The 22509-nt window shown below is 42.8% G+C and overlaps 1 protein-coding gene across 1 annotated transcript in view; it reads right to left on the bottom strand.

Annotated features, from left to right (window-relative positions):
• LOC146194661 (uncharacterized) overlaps positions 1 to 22509 on the bottom strand; it is a 207804-nt gene that overhangs the window by 184127 nt on the left and 1168 nt on the right. The gene's annotated exons all lie outside the window — the stretch shown is intronic.

The following is a 22509-nucleotide window of genomic DNA, read 5'->3' as shown; positions in this document are numbered from 1 at the left end:
GCACGGGCAGTAACCTACCCATACATTGCAAGAGCTGCGACAGCAAAAGCTGTGTGCCTTACCTCGAGCGGACAAAATTCCTATCAAAAGCTAGAACAAAAACAGAAAGAGAAGTTATCGAGGCCTTTTTAATTTCCAAAAAGGGCGGGGGTTGCGTCAGCTCACCTTCTTTATCACTTTCAAACAAGGAGATACAGTTCTTAGATGGCCATATCATTCCTTCTCATCAGGCCTTAACCACTCGTGTACGCGGTGTTCCTGACCTACGCAGTTTTTGCGTCTTGATCCTTGTATTATCTTGTTTAGCGCCTTTATAAGTGCCTTGATTCTTAAAAATAAATTCAGTTGGAAGTTCTGCGCTTCGTGTGTGCCTCTCTGTTCTTCTTGTCCCGTCTTTTTTGCGCAGTTTTGTATTTCCTTACAATATAACCCCTGTACTCCCTTTTAAGATGACAGAAGAAAAACGTTCGGACCGATGACATGGACATGAACCAACTCGCGTAGCCTTCGGTGTTGTTTCCACTTGCCTAATGTGCAGGTAAACTGTGAACGGTGAAAAACGTCCAAACGCGGGTCGAATTAAATGGAACTGAAAAAATAGACAGAAAAATTACTGCCCTTCCTTGTTGGTGCCGCAACTACGGAGTATAATTTGGCAGCAAACGCCTCGTCAAAGAAGAAGGAAAACTTAGTGGTCGCTCAAGTTTCGCTTTAAGCGTGGGACGCAATAGCGCATTCTCCATGGCACCCAAAAGAATTACAGAGAACGACAGACAATCATTGCAGTACCGATACACATGCTACACGACACACACTACACAAAGAATGAACTAATATAATACGCCCAGGGACCCTTTGTAGTCAATATGTAGTGGTTGAGTCTGGCACGCAGAGCACCTGAGTTCGATCTTCAACATCGGACAGTGCACCATTTGCTCCATAGAATTTTTCCTATTTTTTGTTTTCAAAGTATTCTTTCCGACTAAGTCACCGTCGACTACGCCAAGGTCTCGTTGCACCGAGCTCCTTAAAGGTGTCGCGTTAACGTGTGTAGTTAATGGTGGTCTGCCCGCCGGCGCGACCACATCATTTCGGCAAGTTAGCTGCTCTTCATGAATCCTTCAAATGATATCGTACGGATGGCGGCACCGGAAGTATAGGCTCGTCAATCAGTGGAGCTCCGGCTGTCATACTGCAGGCGATGCGGGATCACTAGATGCCGCGACGCGTACGCGTGTTTTTTCAACTGAATGAAGCGGGACAGGATTCTAACTGTTGTTGAGAGGGCTTGATTCATCTACTTGCTTTACTACCTGCGACTGCATAAATGAGCAGAACTGAATCAAGGACGCGGCCTTTTCGTCATTCGATGCTCGTTATCCAAATTCATTTAAAAAACACAAGCTCGAAACAGCGACACCAAATTCTCGGTAAAGGCATCAACAGCTTATGATGTTTTTTTTTTTTGAATATCAACGAATAATGAATTCAAGAGTACATGTGAAATTTTACCATGAGCATGGGGTTCACCACACTCCGGAATGAACTAACCGGCTGGTTATATCAATACATTAGAGAGCAAACTATCGAAAATGGAATTTAGAAACTATAGAAGCTGGGGAAAAAGAGCATGAAATGACAGCAATAAAAAAGAGCCAATCAGGATATATCTTCAGCAGTGCAAAGGGAGCCCATGTTAGATCTGCACTTTGGTTATGTCTAGCTGCAGAACAGAAGATAGTGATATTGTAGGGAAAATATATAAGACACACGAGAAGACCGAACACGAGCGCTAACTTCCAACAAAATATTATTGTGATAAGGAATGTGACAAAGAACTGTCCTTTCTTCGGGGATGATTCTGTTAGCACAAGTAGATATCTTGTCTTTGGCGTATAAATGGGCTGCATGTGTGTAACAAGATTTTGTTGGAAATTAGCGCTCGTGTTGTTCGGTCTTCTCGTATGTCTTGTCTGTTTTGCGCTGGAATATCGCTAAGCTCACGAACCAAGAAGCTCAAAAAGATACGCTTTTGAGAACAGAAAAAGCAGTGAAGCCGAATTACACAAATGCGTCGCAGACTTACAACACTTTGCTGCACAGGTACCGTTTTCAAACATAGTTGTCACTGAAAATAATGAGTATTCGGGTTATTTTTTCTACGTTGTCCGATACACGTGTTCTATGTACTCTTCTTACAACGTTATTCCGTTTGTATTAGTTCTCCATCATCTTCTTCCTGTAAAGTAGAAGCATGACTAACCTAAATTTCAGACCTCTTTTCAACAATTATGCAGCCTGTATTTAGTTTAACACGAACAATTAAATGTCCAAGAATACGTAAAAAAATTGAAACATACCAAGTGCTAGAACAGTATAATACGAACTAAAGGAAACTAAAAGCTTTGCCAAGAGCGATCATGCTAACCTTAAGGAAAGCATCGGATGGACAAGCATGCTACCCAGATGTGACGAATACTTCAGGGTGATAAAATAACAAACACCATAGTGTAACAAGCAATCTTACTTTACACACAACATAGAAGCAAAAGAGTTCCTAGAGCCTAATGCAAGAGTGTTGCTGAATATATTTGCCACCACGCTTCTATCACTCATGGAAGGTATCTTACGCCATCCGCCAGAGAGCGATAACAGCTGCAAATTACGGTACCTCTAATTCATCGTCAATATTTACCTAGAGAAGCAGGGCTGGGTACCAACATCGACAAAAATAAGGTTCTGTTTATTATCTTACGAATCTTCCACCCTGAGCTCTTGTAATCATAATTATGTTGCGCATGAGGCTATTCCACGAATTTTCACCGTGAATTTTACTTGTTGGTATTAGTGCTACATACAAGTGAATTTTAAGATAAGTCTGAATTCTGTATTTTTGACTCGGGCAATATTGCCATACATTAGTTGTATTTTCGCAGCTTGCAAATTTGCAACGCAACACTAGAATGCAATCGAAGCTTGACATTTTCTCAAAAGATATTAACTCTTCAACAGTTGACTCAGCACCTCAGTACAGCACTGACGTGACTGCGTTAAAACGGAGGCGATGAGCAAGCCGCCCTGACCCATGCAAATACAATCAGCGTTAAAGAATCCCCGTGTCGTAAAAATTATTCGCAGCACTACATGTTCGCGTCCTTCTTTGTCAGAACCAAATTGGGACGTTGAACTCCACAAATAAGACCTAAGCTTAACCAAAGCACAACATTGTTCTTAGCCGTAGTGGAGAACCTGTCCTAAATGAGAATGTATCAGTAAAGGAAAACTTGGTCGTTTTTTTTTTTTTCGTCAGAAAACAATACTGCAATCTTTTTCAAGCTCCAAAAGCTCGGAAAGAATTAGAACGATGCCGATCAACACGAAATTGATAAGCAAAAGTACGCATATCAAATCGAATGTTAATTTGATTCGATTCGTTGATCAAGTCGAAGCGTAATTTTCAACACTATTTGAAATGAATTAGAAATGTATCTCAGTTGTCGAAAAATTTTAGATCAACGGGAACGATGTCCGGATCCAAACCATGTATTTTTATTTCACGACTATTCGGAAAGCAGAAAACACACGCGTTGCGCACTATGCTATCGCGCTCCGCATGCGTAGGAGTAAGAGTTCAATGCAACGAAGCGTACCGTTATTGCGACAGCTTTGATATGCTGAGCCATGCCCTCGCATACTGAACGATGCGACCAATACCAAGTAGGTTTATCAAAACTGACTTTCACCAACGATTTCCAAGGCCACGTCTCACACCTAGCTCTAGCCAAGAACTGGTATGCGGCGCTTGTCAATTCTTACCCTTCATGAGCATCAAGCGGTTCTTTTGCTATGTGTGCAGCTAGGCAATGACAAAGTAATTAGAGTGTATACACTGGCTTATCTATGAGGGCCCCTCATGAAGAAGGGTGTTGCGTCCTTTAATAGCTGGAGCAATAACAGCTGATAAATAGCCAAAGGTAAACAGAAATAATCAATGAAAAGGCACGTCAGTTGTTAAACAAAAAATAAAAGAAAAAGGAACACCATTTACAAGATAAGGAAATAAATTGCTTCTTTGTGATGCACGTTTCCCGAAAGGAACGAAAATATATCAGTGAAGATAATTGCACCTGTATGGGACCTACGCAATGCGATTTTAGAAACCGAAAACGCACTGATAACGCACATTTCGCTACCGAATTTTTCGCGTTGGGACATAGCAGGTTGGGACATAGATATTGCTATCAATGATTACCAGAGGTATTTTGAAATAGCCTGTAGACACCCAGCCTCAGTGTTCTGAGCTACGGAGGCAGTTCCTATACTTACTCAGCATCATTTCTGTCAGTTATTTCTATATACGAATGTGGTGAAAGAAGTCCAATATTCTCCTGAGCGAGCGGCATCTTATGCTTTGTGCTGAAAGCCTCTATCCGAAGCCTGGGATAGAGCCAGTCAACACCGATAAGGTTTTCCTGATGCCCGTCTCTCGGACATGTGTGCCAGCCTGTGCCTGGTGTTACATTAATGATATAATATTACTGCAATAATGACATTGTAAAAATATACGATAGTTGTCGTTTTGTTATATACGCAGATGACTGTACTGTTTTTTTCTCTGGAAAGAACATGGTGGAAATAGAAATACTTTTTGTTGTAAACTGAAAGCTTGGTGTGAAAAAAAAAAAAAAAAAAACGCGTATTTTAAATGAAGCGAAAACGAAATGCGTGGTATTTCGCTCTCACGGCTCATTAGTTGATGTGCCGAAAACACTTGTTTTAGGCCCGTACGTAGTTTGTACAGAAAAATGTGCCAAATCACTTGGAGGGATCTTTCAAGAACACCTTTCGTTGAATTATCATGTCAACTACCTTTCATCAAAATTAGGCAGCGCAGCGGGAATAATGAACCGTTGTCGCCATCGCCATTTTCTTCCAGCTACAGTAAAACGCATGATCTACTATGCCCTTTTTCATTCCCATCTGTGTTATTGTGTTTTAGTTTGGGGCAACACCACTGCAACAAATATACATAAAATTTCCGTCCTCCAGAAACGAGCTCTCCGCGCAGTTGGAAATGTGTCAGCCTTGGAACACACAGCACCACTTTTTCGTACACACAGGATCATTAAGGCGCAAGATATATATATATATATATATATATATATATATATATATATATATATATATATATATATATATATACGCATAAATTACTTTGCACCTATAAACGGGCCAATAAAGGTACCTTAGACCTATTTTTAGATTTAGCCCAACTAATAAACTCTCCCAGTACCTATTGTTTTCGTAATCCATTAACTTGGCTGGTTCCGTCAACACGAACTAATTATGGTAAATTGATGGCTAAACATATGTTACCAACACTACTGAATCTGTATGACGCACTTCAGATTGATATCGCACAATTGCTGCAAAAGGGTATTGCTGAACTGTTTATATAGTGTCGTTTACTGCCCCCGTATATAATGTATTGTGGTCTAAGATACTATGTGTGTTCTAGTGATTGGAGTCTTTGATCATGTACACCTTTTTACTTGTGTATTTTGCATGTTAATTTTTCTGTAATATGTATAAGTGTAATATGTATAATTGATGCAGTCAAATTATGTATAAACATAAATAGTACATCGTTCGTCAATGCTGCTGGGTGTCTGGAGCTCAGTCAAGCTGCAATAAAAGCAGCTTTTTCTCCTCACCCTTTTTTGCTGTACATTGTATTGTACATTGAAAACTCATTGATTGATTGATTGATTGATTGATTGATTGATTGATTGATTGATTGATTGATTGATTGATTGATTGATTGATTGAGATGGCGAGCGCGTGAAATGAGGATCTTAGTCGGGGCTAGTTGGTTCATAGTTTTTTAAAGTTAACACAGCGCGAAGGAACCGGACACGAGAAGAAGACTTGAGAAGCAGAAAGCGAGCATAGGGAGGTGGACGTCTCCCGCAAACAAGCTGGAGAGTGGATGCACTTTCTCGAGGGAACAATTCAATAAAGCTACAGTGTCTCTGTCACATGCATCAGTCACGTAATTCTCTCTTTGCTGACTCCTCTAACAGTACAAAGGAAGCTGGTCTCTGAGCGGCACAAAGAAATTCATTGTACCTCCAAAAAGCCTCACCATCCGGGCTCTACAAAGTATACATTCGATTATCCTGCTTCTGAAAAAGGATGTATTCAGTGCTGACCTTTTTTTCTTTTTTTTTTATAAACTCTACTATAAACTCTTCTTTACGAACTGGTATTAATAGAAAATGTGTTGTAGTCATCTCCCATCATTTTTATTAATTGTAAAGATTGAGGGGTAAGGAGAGATAATTGGGCCTTTAGACCTGCGCTGCGCAAGACTCTCTTATGCCATTGAACTCTAATGACTTTGGAAGCATTGAATGCCAGTTAGGGCCTTTTGATGCTGCAGAGTAACTTATAACACTCGCTAGATCGTAGTGACGATAAGTAAAAACTATTATTTCGGTTTAGAGACATTAGTGAGCGTAAAAGGTCCTATAAATCGTTGCGTAGCATTTTAAATTGCTTGGGAACATTTCTGTACAATATTACTGACGTCAAATAACGCTACCGGCTATGCACCAGAGCTTTCGTAATTACAACTCAACCTCAGTATAAAAGCACATATAAATCCAGTAAATATAAAAAAAAAAGTAATAGCTTGCACGGCAGAGCTTGGATATACAACTCGGAGATGCAGAGTGCGTGGAACTGAATTCCATATGGAAAAACCGCTCAGTTACTGCTCTAACTACTTCCGAGATAAAGGACCAACAAGAACAAAAATAATCGACGGTAGCGGGCAGCGAGATCTCTCCTCAAACGCCAGCAATTGATTTTGCTCGACAGCTTGAAGGTAGCTTCATACCTAAATTAAATATTTTTTTAGCAAAACGAAAAATAGAGCTTTTAATTTTAGCTGTGCGTACAACATTACACCGTGTTGCTTCTTGTGCTCAGTGCACACATTTGGTTCGAACTCTAATGCGAAGGAATTTCCGAAGCTTATTTGACGGTGAACATCATTTGTACCTAACGGCAATCAATCATCCGGAGTGAAGACCGATTAATCACATTCGGTTCTAATTCCAATCGATTCGATTAAAATAAATATCCTAGAGTGCCCACAGTTGCTTCCATGCAACTCGAGAACATATCGGCTATTTGGCCATCATGGCTGAATGCAGGTGCGCAGGCCCGTACAGCCGTCAGTCAGCGTGTGGATTTTTATTAGGTTTTGTTATAATACCTGCAGAAAATGCTGAATAATTTAGCTATATTGGCAGATATACTCGCATTGACAAGGAATTTTAAAACTAGCTCTGTTCGGCCCGGAAAACGGCAACAGAAAACACACATAAAGCTCCACTCTAACTAAGCCGCTTACAGACGCTTAAATTAATTAATGAGTCTGTGCATGGCCTAGCAGTAGCGCGTCTCAATTGAATCCGAAGGGCTCAAGATTCTACACCTATAACGGAGTAAACGAGAAAAAGAAAAGAGACTGCATTATTTTCTCTCCCAAATGCAATTTTATTTCCTACGGAATTGAAGCAATATATATGCTTATATGTCCTACTGGCGTCCAGTAAGGCCGCGGAATTCGAATCACAATTAACGTATTGTTTAATCACAAGCAGTACATTTCCTGGTACGTCACATCAAACCCTTTCGCACTATCCGGATTTCTTTTATGCGCGAACAGCGCCACTGGGTTCTACCCTGAAACGGAGTCTGAGCGACGTCATCTTAACATGAATCTGGAGACCTTCGCAACTGCGTCCCTCGTAGCCGACTTGCAGTTTCGAGACGTGCGCTGCATACCAGGTCACCTTTGCCTGAAATAGTATGTTGTTTGCTTTCTTTTTAAGGCAATTTCCTTTTCCGTCTGCCTCACTATGCCTAAGATCTGACCGTACCCTGCTCCGCCAAAACATAGGTCTATTATTAATTTAAACAGCGCGCACACGAAGACAAAGGACAAGATAAAAGAAAGCCACAGGTCAAGCGCTGACTCACAACTACGCCTAAGCCCTTTACTCCAAGGCCCAGAAAAAACAAACATGAAGAAAACGAAACAGTCACGTGAAACAACCCCTGGGTTCACCTGCTGCACAAAAATTCCCTTAAAAAAAGACACCTCTTTGCTTGAAAGAGCAAGAGAAGTCTTGCTGACACACTTATTGTCCGTTGAAATAAAATATGATCTCACTATCTCTCTCGTCATCTTCTCTTTGTGGCGATACAAAATCCTAACCTTCTCAAACTTAAGAGTGCACTTCTCTTTATTATTTCACATGAATGGTAATGTGATACCAGAAACGTTTTGTCCTTTCAACTTTCCAAGTTGTTACAGTGTTCCCGTAGCCTCTTATTAATACATCGTCCTATTTGTCCTATATAACTGGCTCCACAAGAGAGTGGAAACCTGTACACAACACCTGTCTTGCCGTCTTTTTTAAGTGACTTTTTCCGCAGCAGGTGAACCCAGGGGTTGCTTCACGTGATTGTTTCGTTTTCTTCATGTTTGTTTTTTCTGGGCCTTGGAGTAAAGGGCTTAGGCATACTTGTGAGTCAGCGCTTGTACTGTGGCTTTCTTTTATCTTGTCCTTTGTCTTCGTGTTCGCGCTGTTTAAATTAATAATGAATAAGTACCAACTCGCCCAACAATTAAAGTATCTTGATAGGTCAATTAACGCCATGAATGCTGACAAACTGTATTCATAAAGTCTACCCTTGCTCCAAAGTTCAGCGCATGCAGCCTTGCTATCCAACACATTATCCCGGAGAGGCTGGGAGATGATGTCGCTCCGGCACGAAATAATGCTCCGCGAAAAACGGAATAATTCACAGGAAATTAGCCACGCTGCGCGCAAAGGCGCCGCGCCGCGTATGCCTTGATGACGACGGAGCTTATACTGCCCGGCGAAGAGCCCTCTGACAACAATGGGGGAATTTTCGGCTATGAGCTCCTCAGTCTCGCGCTGCTCATTAACACCACAATGAGCGGCTCGGCGTGTGATCGCGGCGCGTACACGGCGACGGCCCAATTTATCTGACAAATTGAGCAATTTATTATCCACCTTCCAACCCGTATCATACATTTGCACCCGCTGGAACGTGGGCCAATAACGTTTTCGGAATATTTCGTCGGCCTCTAATTTTCATGAATTAAAATCACAGTCCTTATGGCTCACAAAATCTTCAACACAACAAAGCGCTGTGCGCCGGCAAGCGCCCATGAGTCATACTCTATCGGACTCGCCGTAATATGCAGTTTGCATCGCAGGAAATTTCTACAGGACGAAGTTAACACTGAGCGTAAGCGACGTTTCACAGAAGGATTACTCATTTGTTCTTTAGATCCTATAACATCGAAAAGGGCTATTCTGTTGGCCAAGATTCGCCCACTGACTACAATTTTTCGGGGTTGCCCTACTGCAATGACTCTACATAGAATTTGACATTTAAGCAATACCCTCAGGTCCCATTATCTATAGCGTTTTTGCGCGGTTAGGCACTTATTCCAAAAAAACAAACTTGATTTTAGGCCATGTCTGCTCGCAAGTGTTATACAGCCCTCGCGTCCCGAGGTTATTAGTTTCTTGGTTTCAATGCTGCCGGCACCTGATGAGTTTCTTTATATGCCTTCATTCCTTCAATGAAGGAACCAAAATATGTGAGATCCTGACAGCACAGTTTTGGAACTGGGAACAGAGGACACCGCCATATGCAAGTCAACCGCGTCGGTGGGATCCCACCGCGATTGCGATTGCGCGACGCGCCGTGAGGGTCAAGGACGAACAGACGACCTTGCTTTGTCTGTCTCAGTAGTGCTTATTGCGGATACGCTTTGGAGAACACTGGAAAGCAGACGAACCCGCTTTGCGTCAGGGAGCTGACAGACACGCCCGCTAAGTCAACTTGTGTACCGATCAGGAATGAACGGATAGTAATAGCCGAACCTCGTTTTGTACTTGTAAGTTCACTTAATCCACTTTACATAAATACCGGGCACAGCCTGCACAAGGTGTTCAGCGAACCCCTAATTCTTTGCAGCTCTCTATCCGGTCGCTGTTAATATAAAAGCGTTTAACCTACGAATCATTTTCGACCGGCTTACGTCGCTGGTGGCAACCACTGCAAAACGCCAAAAGCAAGCTGTTACTCATCGCGGCCAAGCCTGGTAGGCTAAAACGTTCACAGCCTTCTGAAACAGTTTTCTAAAGTCTATCATTATACGTTCGCCGGCACACTGCGTTAAACACTAATCGCGACCGAAGGCTTCGAGTATTTAAGCCGTGTACATTCACGTCATATCAAGGCGACAAAGCATGGCAAATATTCGATTGCACTCGGCAGCCTCTGTTAAGGCTCGCGATGCGGGCTCATTGCCAAGAAAACACTTTGCTATACTGAAGTGTCCTGCCCTTTGTGTGGAAACCCACGTCATATTAGGGACAATTTAACTCAAGCCATTCGCAGAACTGGCGCCTCTCATCGTTTCCTCTCGCCACGATTGCCTTTTGGTTTTCACGTCGTCCGCACGTGTAAGCTCACATTTTTACATCATCACCACAAGCCTGGGTACGCCCGCTGGGAAGCAGAGGCCTGTTCCGTGTAGAGCAACACCGATTTGTGATGTGAGCAAGATGCGATGGCACTGCTCTCGCCAGGCTGAGCCCACGGGGGCTGAAAAGGAGGCTTTGGCCTCTTAGCAGTACATTGAACCTAAAAGCTTTCATAAGATTTTCTGCAATTACATTGCTCCTATTACGCCGCCACTCGTTGCAGAGTAACCATGAACACTCAGAACAGAAGAGGACGAACTCTGAATACGAAGGCGGAGTATTTTGAGATAGTCACATAAGGGGGGTTGCAAATTGGTAGCATGACTCATAGCAACAATGTAAGCAATTTAAAAAAAAAACGTACCGAAATTTGTTTTTTTTCCTTTCGATACCACAACCACTAATGCTGGTGATTAAAAGTCAGCGAATGCTTTAAAGTGTCGCAAAGTATGCACTTAATTTGGAAATAAATCTATTTTTAAAATACTCCTATAAATGTGTGAGTGAAACAGGACATATTCCCGTAGGGCTCGTTGTTCGCTTGCTGCTTGTCGCAATCACGCATAGGCTTCGTGCAGTCAGGCAGGCTGCGCAGCCAAATACTGCGGCTGAAAAGAAACAAACGTTGAAGTCGAAGACAGGCCTCGCATAGCAAAATAAACGGACAGACTTCAGCATCAGCCGAACACAGCCCCTGTTCGCACACACAGGTCGCGCTCGTGGAAGACATAGATGTATGCGCTCGAATTGAGCTTCCTTCGCGCCCGCGTCTGCTATAATGCGCCGCTCTGTTTGCTTTCCTAGCCATGATATTTTAAAAGTTGTTTCTGAATGCGGTTTTCACCTGTAGAGTTTAATGCATAATATTAGCAAGCCAATTTAATGCATGCGACAGCATGTCGGACTATATGCGTAGCTTTCACGATTCGAAGAAGCCCTCAGCAGATAAAGATAAGTTTCCCCTGTACACGATGTCGCCCTCTTCACAACACATATTTATAGCGGCGTTTGAAAAAAATGATTCTCTTGTCACCAACGCAGCACACTATATCACACATATCTTCCTCGCACTCGCCCACATTTACTACGGTAAGTGTTTCGTAAATAGATATCTATGGGGAGCGCCCTCATTTTCACCACCTACAAGAACAAAAGTTTTGCACAGCAATAGCTATATGATCTTTTCTCACACCAAAGTGAGAAACAGGTGCTTCCGAGCTCTCTCTATGGGTGAGACAGTCACCCATACAGGCTCACCTCCTGTTCAAGAGCAATAAAGGCTTTTAGATACTCTACTGAGCTTTTGCTGTTGTGTCCAATACGGTATACATTACTTCAACACGAGGCTAAAATATTTTTGCAGTAGTAGAAAGCACGTGTTTTCTCGTGCTGCAACACGCATGCCTTTGTGTAGTGCATAATTAGTTCTTCACAGGAGCAAACGAAAAAAAAAAAAAAACGTTTCCTAGGATATACGACAAGGTGGGAATGTCTGCTAACAGCGCATGACAGACATAACAATAATGACGCACGAAGTTTGTTTGAACCATTTGTGTTCATATAAATGTGGAAGTAGAATAGATGCTGCTCCCAACTGTTCTGAATCTGCTACGGTAGCGCGTGCGTTTCTGGTACATAGTCTGTTATAATATAATTAAGTGATGTTGGGCACATCGTTTCCCTAGCAACGAATACCGTGGAGCAGATGCACGACAGTCTAAAGTTTAAAGTGGTTTTAAGCCTTGAAGAACCGAAACTTCATGCTGTCTAGTTATAATATGTCGCAATTCAACAAATCGAATAGTAACTTCCATGTTCAATGAAACCTAGAAGATCGTTATTATTTGCAGCCAATCAGCTAGTGCTCAGTATAGGCACTATTTTATATTGTTTTTCTGTGCATTTGCCAAACGTAACAGAGACGTATCTGCTAGTTCCACAAATCCAATGCTGCAAATGCCTCTATCACCTTCCGAAAAACGGAAAAAAAGAGAAAATACTGAATGTGTATTTACATGTCGCAAAGAAAATTTATTAGGTCACGCCAAACAATGCTGTGACGGTTGCATTGGGCTTTCATGCAAGGCTTGAATCTGAGCTACAGAACGGCAGAATTCACGCAAAGCATTTTCCTCATTTTTCTGCTGCGCTATCAGGGCACGGGACACACAACCCTGCAGCTGACACATCGTGATAGAACCGCGAATTTCATTGACCTAATTGTGCACTGGGGGGGCATTGTGCGAACGTTAACTCTTCCCACAACGAACACAAAATGGCAGATGCCAGGGAAGAGCCGGTATGCGAGATCAGTATCGAGCAGCTACAATATTCTGACAGTTTGTTGTCTACCACCATAGTAGGAAAAACATGTACAGATTCAAGTGCGAGCCGGTGCATTAACCGAAAAGACGCATGTAGCTTTTAAGTGTTCTAATATGCCTTGACGGAGGTGTAAAGGTTACTGCTCAGAGAGGCTTGGTCTTAAATGTGTGTTCGGAAAATTTCAACCTGATCTCTCCCACGCTTAGTTTGCAAGATGCAGGAAGATGTATCAACGACAATACATTGTGCCAGTCCCAGAGGTGTTCGAAGCCGAAGCGAAGAATTGTTTTCAGGACACACTGGTATTGCCAGATACCTGGAATTAACGAACACTTATAGAGAGACAAGGGCTCAAGTCCTAATAAAAAATATAGCAAAGGTGTAAAAGCTATGACTTACATTGACCCTGGAAAGACATGCAATAATTCCTGTATACCATCGCTTATAAATGTACAACCAGCTTTAGGATGCAAGCCATGTATAATCACTGTCGTGATTTATTCACAGTCAGAGAGGCAGCTTCAAGCCAGTCAGACTTGCCATTTGATAACATTCGCTTGAAATGTGTGTGCAGTCACGTTTTGGCCATGCGGTGTTGCCTACCAAAACTGGATGGAAAAACAGCGCAAAAGACAAACACCAGAGCAAAGAAACACAAGAGGAGCACTGTCTTGTGTTTCTCTTCCTCCGCATTTGATTTCAGCCTTAGAGATATATGGCTGCAGAGGCCTCAGGCAGCGGCTTTGGGTATACAGTAAACGTATATCGCTGTCGTTGCTCTAATAAAGCTTTATTACAATATACTGAACCAACAGGCATTTTGAGTTTGATAAATTCAGCAGCTTAAAGACATCTGTATATAAGCTTAGCGGAATTCGTGTGCCATTTTGAAAATAAGCACAACTGAATTCTAAAACTTCATCTGACAGTACAATGTCTATACAAACCGAACTCATTACGAAGCACACCATGCACTAAAACGTGGATAATATGTATTCTTTCGGAAATTCGCATGAGGTATCGCATATTGTAAAATTGCGCACTTTTACACAGCTGATGTATACTTCCAGGAAACATCACTGTCAAGCTCACACATTACGTAGCTTGCTGATGATACACCGTTAATAGCGTGTAAAGTGCATATACAGCTTTCTGATGTGTCAAGGAATAATATCTTCAAAGGAGAATTTTTAATCGGTTTATGGAAGCATTCCAGACCTGTTTTATTAGGGCTAATGCGGATTGAACTGATGGCCAACCAATCAATAACTTTCCTGTCTTGTATTTCAGAATTGCATAAGAGTAATCAGTTGCGTACCATACAATAGATGTATCATTGGCGCATAGGTAGGAAGAACTGCGTGCTGCATTGTCCAGATACTTTATGCAAATGTTAAAAACGAAGGGGCTTGATATCGACACCAGATGAACTGCCGACTGAATCCAGAAAAATGCAGCTAGCCTATTTTCCTGATTTGCGCATTGCCGCCTATCCTGCAGGAAGTTAAACAGGCATTGGCCCAATATCGGTGTGCGTTGACAATGTACAAGTTTTGTATAGGGCCGGGCTGCCAACATACTTCTAAAATTGGGCCCGTGGTTCGTGCTCCATAGGTAGCAAATGCAGTAGAGGTCCGCGATAGCCTTGTCTAAATTAGTCCTGAAATAGAAAAGCATGACACTGTCCGGCGTCTAGAAAGAGAGCACATGCTACACGATTGGCTTCAAGTGACGAATTTAACAGATCGGAAAAATCTTCCAATGGTGTTGGTGCACCTTTCCTCCGTACATACATTTACTGGTTTAACGATACAAAAATATCCTTTTGCCCCCTTGGTTCAGTAATTGGCCATCACATAATAGAAAAAAGATGAACTAACCCCAGGCCCTCAGGCCCGTGCGGAGACGTTTCAAATGACCACGGCGGTGAGCAGGCCAAAGAAGGAGCGGAAAGTACCAAGAATCAGCCACCCATCAGGCCACCATTGGAAACTTGCCAACATTTAACGCAAAAACTTTATTCAGATACGCAAGTCCAGTAGTGCTGTTCAAGGAAGTAGCCTGAATAAGGTGGAATATCACATCACTTAGCGAGATTAGGTGGAATGAAGTGCATACGGTACTAGAAGGCGTGCACGCACCATGCAAGCGCGGTTTAGCGGAGAGAAAACAAACTATAGGGTTGGCCTGTAAGCATGCATCTGGTAACACCATTTTCTTCTACACTATTATCCAGAGAGCGGTAGGTATCGAAATTAAGCCTAATAAAACGTGTACGCATGGCTTTATAGGCCTACGCGCTTACCTGTAACCATGCACTGTGACCGGGTAGTCTAAAGCTTCTATGCAGACGTAAAATCGATGAGGGGTTAAGTAATCATCCTGTATAGGGATTGATTTGCGACTAGAGTATCAAACTGGGCAAGAAGCAACCAGGAAACGATTGATATCTGTAAAAGTTTTAGAAACTCAGATCTAGAACAAAATAATTTACTAATCGGCCGTGCCTTTTCGAATAAATGAGCTATGTCTTCGCCCTGTCATTGAAGCACCGCATGCCGAAAGATCACAAAACAAATGTCTAGCACGAGTGTCATTTTTAATATAAGAACAAAATGTACCCATAAAATGAACTAAGAAATCATCCTTAGAGCTCACAAGCGCTTTGCATAGCATAGGTAACCGCCTTATGGAGTTTCGAGAAATCATTGAGTGCGGTTATTGAGTCTCTGAGGGTGAGACAGCTGAATTAAATTGCGCATTTAACTGCTACTACAACGCAATAACATGATATTGTGTGCACAAGGTATTTGAAGAAAGTGTCACGATTTAAAAAAAAAATTATTTTTAAGCACACTGCCAACCGAACGGTGTAGGGAGCTGCAACGTATGGACGCATATGTGCCTGTTGGGGCACAGTTCCCCTTATAGCGAGACTAATTCATCGATGTGCACAATGAAAGAAAGAAAGGTATTTTGCCGCGTACCTACAACGCATAGGAAAACGACAACGTAGCAACTCATGGTGATCCTGTTTACGCTAGGGGCGCTGAAGCCAAAATGCGAGAACGTAGTTCGGTAGTCCTACAAAAGATAGAACACGTGCCCTGAAATGCTGAGCAAGAGTATTTTTTCAACAAGAAATCGTTTATAAATGCCTTTTCTTTCGAATATAATAAACTTTGACTGTAACAATATATATGCCCGCAGATGTTGCTTTGGAACGCTCGTAGTAGTTATCTATTAATAAACATTTTCGCTATCGTCAACAATATTCCCCTTTGGTTTTCTATGGTAACCATATTTACGACTCAATATGAGCGAAGGACGTACTTTAGAAGAAACATTTTGGCCAACATCAGAAGGGAGCACAATTCCCCTTCTGTATTTCCACAACAGTATCTAACAATATTGTGCAAATGCCTCCACAACAAAATAATTTCCAACAAAAATGTAGCTAATTATAAATCCTGTAAGAGTGTAGATTAGATTCCTGCTGCTCTTCATCACGAGTCACTCATCCGAATTATATTTAGGGGCGAATAGGAACGAAAACAGAGGCACTTGTTCGTCCCAGGGGTATAATTATGAAATTTGGTACCTGATAGAAGGCCACACACTAAAATATTCCTGATTCGCAAATATGCCCTGACGATGACAGCACCGAAACACACTTATATTGCGAATATTCCAAAAATCAAGCACGCGAATGGGCATATACAATGTTCTTAAACTTTCTCGGAACTGTGAAAAATTCTCCCGTCTCAACCGCAGGCTCGTTCGCGGTGAAACCATGCACAAAGACGGTGCGTTATTCGCTGTTTTGGTATGCAGTAATTTCGAGAATGGTGCTAGCCTGGTTTGGCCCTGCTAAAACCAGACCTAGCATAATCTAGCATCACTAGAAAAGCGTGACAATGTGTTTTCTGTGCCTTAAACGCGTGGCTCCTTCCGCCAGCGATGTCAGATGGCGCCGCCACTGCCTCTTTGCCAGAAACGTGGCGTTGACGTCTTTAGCTTAATCAATCTTGTCGTGCACGATTCTTTTTTTTTATTATTAAGTGCGGCCAAACCAGGTAAAGACCCTCGTCAAACTTGCAATGCGACGAAATAGTCAACAACGAGCAAGCTTTGTGAGAGGTTGCACCGCAAACTAGCCAGCGGTTGAGGCGAGAGAATTTTTCAGAACGGTTACGATAAAGTTGCAGAGCTCTGTGTGCACGTATAATAAATTCTATAGTCAAGGCAAATGACCACCAAATATTTATTAGGGCCCTTTGAAGTTGTGCTGTTGTATATTCGGTGTCAAAATAGGCATTCATTTCTAAAAGGAGAGGATTTTAAACATAGATTTTTTTTCGTAACTTGACTGCAACTGGAGGTGTTGAGATCGGAAAGGACTCATGATTCCTTTTTGGATGCTAATGGGGCTGCTAATAGGCACTTGAACGAGGAAACCATTTTCCTGTTATTAGCGTTGCACAGCGCATTGGAGGCACTGTATGTGTGCCATATTTTCACCACGGCCCCCGATTTCACACAATAAGCAGTGGGAATTGGGGTCGTTCAAAAGTAAAGAAAGTCGCGCCGTTTCCTGTTCGAAGGGCGACCACACGCAAAGAACTCTACACTGAACTGAGCTCTGAGCAATGCGGTCCATGGCCGTTGTATGTCGCGGGGTGGAGAGAGCGAGCTGGATAGAGGAAGGGAGCAGCCGACCATCGCGAGCCGGCCTCCGAACAAGGAGTGGTGGCTCACTCGCGGAAGTGGTCGTGGACGCAACTATGCGGTGGCCGCCGAACAAAACCAAAGGCAGTCGCGAGAGTGGCCCGGCTCCTTTGTTTCTCTCCGGCTTGTTCCTCCTCCGCGGTGCTACCGCTCACCAGGACGAGAAACGAAGGAACGTGACGGGCAACAATGGAAGGCAGAAAGCCACGCTGACCTCGTGAGCGTGTCCGTGGGAGAATTTAGCCTCGAGGCATGAAAGGCTACACTGCTAAGCGCCGGAATTACACGTCTAAAACTATGTAAGTTCATTGAGGGTTTCCCCCGATGCTTCGTCATTTGACAGCCGTTGCTTTAAAAACTAGAAAGTGCAGGCCACGAAAGAAACTCCCGATGGGTTTACAATTTCTGAGGTCACAACAACCAGGTCGATAAACTCAAATATTATTCGGATCTAACGTTGCATCACTCTGCGACCCTGTGACAGCTGATAACAAATACCAAAATTTGCGGAGGTGCCCCGATGATCGCTCTTTGCAATTCCTTCGCTATGCCTCGAATATCAATGTCGACGCGACGGATTTGTGTCCGCTTGCATGTTTCCCGCTCCTCTGGTAGCAGCTATGAAGTTACAACAGCTTACTAATTCTTGGCGCTTTCAAAGCCTCCCTGCGGAGGCTTAGGGGCGGATAGGTTACCAAAATAATAACTTGCCTGACAACTGGAAAGAATAAGTCTTGAGGTGGAGCCCAAAGTCAGTAGGCTGTTCGCCTGTGCTTTGCTTTGGCTGTTCTGTTAACTTGAGAGAGTGTTGTGGAGGAAGAATAGAGCACGCCATTCTAATCAGGGGTGTGGCTTCAGGCACTCTTTTATGGCGCGATAATAGGAGTGTTATGACGCCAGATGCAACGTAATCTGATGCATGTATAATTATTGATAAGTCACAGTTCAGATATATGTATTAGCAATTGATGGTATCAGACGTCTTCTAAAAGGCTCATCATCACTAGCCAAGAAAATAGCTCACCAAAATTCTAAAAATTAGTGCCTCTCAACACGCTTATTTGTGGGAAGAGGCCTCTACCTGCAGATTGGTGAGCCTGAAAACTGCGGACGAGTGTGATGCATATACCTGAGAAGAGTGACCACAAATTGATGACAGCGAGGGGGAAAGGTATGAGGAAAATGCTACGCGTAACAGACATTTGTTAAAAAATAAGCAGCGTTGAAGCTATCTAAAATTAGGCCTGTTAGAACGTTCCACATCAATACGCAAGTTTTGCACCAACATCATTCTAAGAACAGTTCATCTGCACTTCTGCCGCGTGCGGCAGCGCCTGGTTGATGTCAGAACTACAAGATGTCCTGCGCACTCGTCTGCTTCGAAGCAGACGGGTATACGATCATGCCTAGCATCTTTCAGGCGCTTAATCTCTCGCTCTTTAATAAACTCGTTTTCTCTCGACAATTGCACGTGCACCGCATGGGCAAGGAACTACAAGAACACTACAGGAACACAAGGAAGTGGAAGAATACACAGACAGTTTGAATGATGGCGAGTGGGCGGACAAACCTCACCATATGGTTGACAGAAAACAACACCATACGGACTATGCACAGGTTCCTCCGTGAAAAGAGCTTTGCCGACTACCATTTGCCAATCGGCCGCTCCAGAATCACACAAGAGATCAAGTTAATCTGACTAAAACAAACAAACAAACATCGCTCATTACAGCGCCCGTTTCTCCGTCGTTCGGCCCAATGAGAGTCGAAGCACACGACACGACAGTCACGATGACTGCAACAAGCGATGCTACCAGAGTAATTAAACCACTGAAAGCATCGATACGCATGCAGTGGGTAAAACTAGCTCTACGTCTATTGGTTGCAACGCCACACGTCTGTATAGCTGCCGCGTCCACTTCACTGCTTCAGACCCTTACTCGTTTTGTACCAGGCAAGTACAGAAATCAAGTGGCGAACACGCTGATTCGAACAACTGCCGAGTGAATTAGTCCAAACACTTCGTTTCTATTACACGTCGTGTTTCGACGCATTGCTCGTATTCGATTTCGTTAAAGAAAGTTCTATTCTTCCAGGTACAAGCAATGCAGAATTATACGCGCAAATTTTGTAAGCTTTTCACTAAGGGATAGATGGGTCCTGTGTTTTATATTTTGGCTTGCCTTGCACGTATGTCCCAACCGACCGTTGACATTTGTGTCAGTACATCTGCTACAAAACACGCTCTTTCAATTATACTAGCCCATCATGTACGTCTACGATAAGAAGTGTGTTGGCTTTGTCATTTACGCCAGTTATGGCGAAATTCAAGCTCGCTTATTAACGCTATCACGGGATTAGCCAATCATATACCTTTTGAAAGCGAGGATCAAACCAAAAGCATGCGTTCTGGCACGAGGCATCATTGGCATTGCATGAAGTGCTAACGTACCCCGTTCTAACCCTGTTGTGGAGTCGAAATCGCTACTGCGACGCTGAGAGGACATTTTATTCGCAAGCCTAAAAGAGGGCAGCCTTTGTAGAGAAGCCGAAATGCTGACCGTGAGAATGGTGTCAAGCGTGACATCTTTTAGGAAACGAAAAAATAAATAAAAACATGCCTTCACATGTACTTTATCCGGTCTAAACAGCCTTCGTAGATAGTTAAGGAATTAGTATACACTAACGAAGGCTCTTTTTGTCTACTAACGAACCCTAAATGCAACAATACTTCTCGTAGCTGAACAGCTCAAGCCGAAATATGTGACTAGTTGTCCGAAAACCAAATTTATACCCCGCGTTATCCCTAAACATTCAACTCAAATTCTGCCGCCTGAACTTCCGAAAGATTCCTAGCTAGGACACACAGTATAAAATGCGCAAAAATTATCTGCTGCGACTGCTGCCAGATGCCTAAGCCGCATTAAAATACCAAGCTCAGAATTTTCATCGCTTGCATGCTGCCTAGTTCTAAACCTTGCCTCATTCGCAGCTCTTCCTCAGAAAAGCCTGATTCCTTTCTGCGATCTACGTGTACAGGCATGAAGTGCAATGTTATGCGCATAAATTGCTGAATATCACTGTTACTTTTTGCTCTTACGTTGCTACTGACTCACTTACTATTGTCCAACCAAAGGAAGACCGTTTGAAAATTGGAATAAAGAGAAACTTGCTATCTTCATTTACAATGAACAGGCTGAATCCAAATTATGAGTACAGTTGTAAAGCTACCTTCACTAAGAAAAAAAAAACAATACAATGTTGCAGAAGGAGCCTAATAAGCCAATATATACTTCATTCTGGGTATAATGATGGCCGGCGACAGCAGCTGAATTCTCAGCATAACCCAAGGGTCGCGCTAGTCTCAAGAGATCACCGAATTGCATTCCATTCCAAACTGTTTCTGTCGGTCGAAAGAAAGCACTATAGCTGATTTTAAACAACTTCCCAATATCCGGTGACATTTCAGGTTCCACAAACATATGGAGTAACATTACATCTGTAGAAATGCTGGCTAATGGTTCCGCAAACGAAATCCGACAGCAATTTAATCCCGCAAAATATCTGAAAAATATACACATCATGTTATCCTACTTGTCTTATATAGCCGAGGTGAATTTCCCCTTATAGGCGGGGCGCTGACAGCTATACCCATGTACTGTCACCTGCTGTAACTAACCTGAAGGCCCCTGTTCAGTAAGTCGGTACCTTTAGCGCTAGATATGACGGTAATACTGGAAACGTTAAACTATAATTTCCGCATTCCCATGAAGAATTTTTCTGTTTGCTTCTATAAGACTTGTTAATGAGACCAGCTTCGTGGAGTTACATATGATAAGGAATATTTATTTGGAATTTACTCGCCCAGTCAGCAAATAATTTCGGGCCCTTTTGTGTGCGAAATAGAAATACCAGGCCTAAATGTCTCTCGCTACCTCCGCGTCTTTCCTTCGCAGTCTTTGCATAGGCAAAACGAAAAATAAGAGTCTTGGAAAACACTTCAGCTCCGAATTCATTGACGTGATGTGATAGCGGCTCTTCGCGATCCGTGAGCACTGGAAGGTTTATTCTTGTTTGACCTTCCTACCTGAAATGGAAACCAGAGTTGGCGGCTAGCTCCTCCTCACTTTCTGTATTTTTTTTTTATGGTCTCATTAAGTCCCACTAACCACCTATGGATCAGTTCTCGGCCATGTCAACTGCCAAATGCCTCCTGCCTGCGCTTTTACCGTGACATTTCGCTCTCAACGATACTTTCAACGCCTTCGTCTTAACATTTTTTTTTTCTTCTGCTGTATACAACGTCCAGAAGTCACATCATTCCCTGAAAATATTTACCAGCGCAATTAATAAAAACAATATAGGGACACTCGCCACTTATAATATGTTCAAGTTGGCGTCATCGTTTGCCTCCAATATAATTGCGGAAATCACACTTCACTGCAGCAAACTACCATCGTAAAAGTACCGGCGACAAGCAAAAATACGAGGTAGCTTTAGCGATTTTTTAAGTATACCGAGTGAATGACGAAGTAGTTACGGCGCTCAACTACTGTGCCCAAGGATGCGGGATCGAATCCCGAACTCGGCGGCCGCTTTTCATTGGAGGCGAAAAGCAAGACGCCCGTGTTCTATGCGATGCAAACTCACATTAAAAAAACCCATGTGGTCGAAATTTCCGGAGCCTCCACTACGGCGTCTCTGATAGCCCGAGTCGCTTTGGGACGTTAAAACCCAAAAAGCAAAGCAAGGATAACAAACTCCTTCAGGTATATTCTCTTCCGGTGGAACAGGGTTTTGCTAGCGCAACCTACTTAAGAGGCCAAAGCATGTATCTTCCCAACCAAGCTAT

This window comes from Amblyomma maculatum, chromosome 3 (assembly GCF_055883805.1).
Source record: "Amblyomma maculatum isolate TAMU_Amacu chromosome 3, ASM5588380v1, whole genome shotgun sequence".
NCBI lineage: Eukaryota > Metazoa > Arthropoda > Arachnida > Ixodida > Ixodidae > Amblyomma > Amblyomma maculatum.
This window is presented reverse-complemented; position numbering and strand designations above follow the sequence as displayed.